We start from the raw sequence: 4,358 nt of genomic DNA on the forward strand, positions 1-4,358 counted from the left end.
GACAGAGAGAGACATAGAGACAGAAAGCGAGAAATCACCCCCCAGGGGGGATGGTCACGCCGCAATCCCTTCTCCTCCATTCTCCTCTCGGGATCCTGGGCACGCACGCACACGCGCCCGGCGTGAGTTTTAAGCCACCGGGTCCGGGACACGAACCACGGTCGACTATGTGGGAGTCCAGCGACATAGCCATTACGCTAACTGCTGGTTCCCTCTGCCTGTTTTTTAGAAGCTGACACCAAAGACATTCATGTTCTGATGTGAGGGACCTGGAACTCATAATAGCCCACAGCTCTTCTCTAATTGGGAGAGCCTCAGGGATGCTGCAAACAGTGAATTCTGACTCTGAGGGACAGGGATAGCTAAGCATGGGGAAACAGCTACCCTGAGTCATTCCTTCTGTCTTGCTCTTGTTGTCTACTTCGGCATTACTAAGTCTGTTCATGCTTCAGATTACAATGAATGGATTTCTAACCAAAGGGCCTTTTGATTTTAACAGGGCCAGATGCAGATGACTGGAGACGGGTGCAGATCCCAGGGATCTCGAAATTCTGAGAAAACTTCTGCCCCACTGCCTCAAAGTGGATTGGCTACTGCAAATGGCAAGCCGGAACCCTCTTCTACCAGCTGATAGTTTGTTTTGGAACCATATGAATTTGGTGGATTTGAATTTCCTATTGTTCAGAAAGTATTTCTCATCATCTTTCACAATACAAGGACAGACTAGACTTCCTTATTTTCCTCCTGGATTGTTGAGTGCTCTAGTCAAACATAAAACCACATTTTAGAGGATTGGATCAGTAGTGCTCCACCCTGGGCAAGGGAAGAGAAAGAATTGGTTCTTGTCAAAGCTTTTGGGACTATTTGGGACTATGCTTAAGGGGAAAGAGACATATTTGTAATGGGATTTCCCAACTCATGGGCAGAAATTCTCACAGGTGGTTAGATGGAAGCTGCATCTGAGTGGAGCCCTTGAATGAGACAGGTGGTCCCAATATCTGGTTAATTTTTTCCACAGGCCTGCATTTAAGGCTTTTGTCACCTCCACTGAGTTGTGAGATCTGAACCCCGTTTCCCAATAAACTCTGATTATTAGTCTGAGAAGTTAGTCTAGAGGACTGGGTTGTCAACCATCCATCTTGCTTCTTTAAAAAAACCTTTTTTATTTATTATTTTAGAGAATTATGTTATTTTAAAATTATTATTATTTTTATTTAAAAAAATCTGACCAGAGAGAGACAGAGAGTGAGGGAGAAAAGGAAAGTAGAAAGCCAGTCACTAGGTCTGGGATTCAAACCGTGGTTGGCTATGTGTGAGTTAGCACCCCAGTCACCATGATACTTGATGGTCCTATTATTGGTATTTAATTTGTTATAGGGCACATGTGCTTTCAGAGAAAAATACAGAAAGAGAGATGGAGAAGTGAAAAAGCAGAACACCAGGCCTGATACTTAATTGTGGTTGGCCTTGTGGGTGTACAGTGCCTCAACCACCTTGCCATCTGCTGGTCTCCCATCTTGCTTTTACCCTATGTAAATTTCTGTGGTGGCTATCTTTTGTAAGATACAGTAAAACTTTATTGTATATAGTTTCTATTAAATGTTAAAGGAAATGTTATGAAAATTTAAAACAATCACCTGAATTAAATGCATATTTTGTTTGTATGTGAAAATATCATCCCCCCCCCTGGGTTTAGGTAGTTGTATCTGATGAAAAAGGAAAAAGGAGCCATATATACTGCCATCCCAAGAGGAAAATACATTTTTGGTAGCTCCAGCTCATTTTGTTTTGGTTTAGAGGAGAAAGTACTCATCTATAGGAAGTCAATGGAAAGGGAATAGGACTTCCCTATTTAAAATTTACCCATTCCAGATATCTTGTTTATGCCCTCCACTCTACCCCTTACCATATACTCCAACTTCTTTTTAGATTTAGTGCCTGGTTGTCATGTCAAAATTCTTTCAGGCTAGGAATATGCATAAAACATCCAAAGAAATTGGACCTGATGCTGGATCACTGAGGTAGGCATAAATGTCAAGACCATTTTGATGCTGAATCTTAGAGTTGAAATAGAAGTTCTGTTAAGGCACCTATGCTAGAAGCTTTCTATTACTGTACTGTGTTGTGACAAAGAGGCCAAAGGATTACTATTTATAGGAACTGACCTGAGGAGCACAGGTGGTTTCATAGAGTTAAGCTGTGAATCTTGATTTCGGTTTATATACTCCACGCAGAGAATGTGGAAAGTAATGGAAGTTCCATCAGGTGAACACCAGAGATCACCTTCAATAGAGATTGCAGTGATACACTTTTCAGTGCATGGTTCCCATTTTTAATTTTCAAAATACAGAAACTTGTCATGTTGCTGTCCTCCTGCCTATCATCCCAGCTGGGACTATGGGTATGTGTCACTATGTCTGGAACATTTTTAGACAGGATCTTGCTTGCATGCATTCACATGTGCCCTGTGTGTTTCTCAAGCTGTGGGTCTGAGACTCAAACTGTGCTGTTGGTTATATGAGATCCAAACACCTCTATCGCCAGACCACAGGCCCAGTCTGTGTTTATTTTTCAAGAGAGTTCTTGCACACATTTTGTTTTATCTATTTCTAAGTACTGCATTTTTTGCATATGTTTAGAATACATTTCTATCTTTCATTGGTGTAAAGATATATTATTTTAGTATATCCATTAACACTCAAATTTACCATACCCCAGGTAAGCTTGAAGCCAAGTTCATAAAAACCCAGTAGGAAGATTTGTGGCATCCATTCACCAGAGTCCTTCTCTCTGACACCACAGAGTATGACAGGAAGAAATCGCCAACTCCTGATTTCTCCCTGAGAAGGGAAAGGAACAGACTGTGAAGCCAACATTTGGATTTGGAGACAATGCTGAGAAACTGGTTTCTGTTTTGCCTGAATGGAAGCATTGACAGGAATAAGGTATCAGGATGGGGGCTGCTGAGAAAACAAAGGCAATCAACTTAGCCTGGTGTAATACTGGGGTCTGAAGTACCACACACAGACGCCAGATGGAATGCCAGAACTGCACCTTTGCACCACACCAGGGAGGCCGGAGTACTGCCAACAGACACAAGAGGGCGCTCCTCAATAGAAACTGGTCAACCTCTTTTATCTGGAAATTTGATGCAAAATCAGAGAGGATATACCATCAGAAAAGGCTAAAAACGGTGTTACAGATTCTCTGGCTTGGCTGAGTCTTTGTATGTGACAAAAGTTGTTAGTTCAAAACTGATTGTTGTAACATCATATATTTTATATAATTGCATTGAAAATTACAAAGAAAATATTATTGAATATCCACAAAGGGAAATGAGAAGAAAATGAAAATACATTATTAAATTTTAACAGAACGGAGCCAGTAGTTGGTGTGGTATTTAAGGTGGTGGATCCCACTTGATCAAGTGAGTGGTTTGAGTCCCAGACCTGGGATTTAAAAAATATTCCAAGCACATGTGCATACAACCCCCAAATTCAGAGAGGAGAATGGAAGAGAAGGGACTGCAGTGTGGCCATGCACGCAAGCAGGTAGATTTCTCACTCCCTCAACCCCTTTCCTGTCTGTCTCTCTCCAGTGAGCATATGCACCCAATAGCAAAAACAAAACCAAGCCAAACTAAAACAAAAACAGTTAACAATACAAAAGAAGGGAGCCAAAAAGAAAAAGGGACAACAAAATAAATATAAAACATTCAGAAAACAATGAACAAAAAGACAATGGTAAGTCCTCTACACCAGTCATTACATGACTGTAAATGTAAATGAATTAAACAGCCCAATTAAAAGACATTATTTGGCTAATTGGATTAAAAATGTAAGACCCAACTACTTGCTGCATACAAAGAGACTCATTTTAGCACTAAGGACACATACAGGATAAATATGAAAGCATGGAGGGCTAGTCCTATAACTCAGGGGTAGGAGTGCTGGACATCACAACTGACAATATCACACAATGTTAGGCAGCAGCTTGAAAAACACACCATGTTCATATGTGCACATGTATGCCTCAAATCCTGTTGAGAAGATGGAATGGAGGAAAAAGGATTGTAGCACGACCACACTCTATTGGGGATTCTCTTTCTGTCTCTTTCTGATGGGTATGTGTGATGTCTGACAATAAAAATATTTAATAATTAAAAACAAGACAGGCTCCATAAATTAGTGGTTCAGGGAACCAGATCCTGCATGTGGTTCAAATCCTGGTCCATTGGCTTAAAGAACATACTGAATGTATATGCATGTGTGCCTCAAATCCAGATAGGATGGAGAAATGAAGGAAAAAAGATTGTGGCATGACCATGCCCCACTGGGGGTGCTTTCTTCCTCTCTCTT

Source organism: Tupaia chinensis, unplaced genomic scaffold (genome assembly GCF_000334495.1).
Source record: "Tupaia chinensis unplaced genomic scaffold, TupChi_1.0 Scaffold145652_1, whole genome shotgun sequence".
NCBI classification, from domain to species: domain Eukaryota; kingdom Metazoa; phylum Chordata; class Mammalia; order Scandentia; family Tupaiidae; genus Tupaia; species Tupaia belangeri.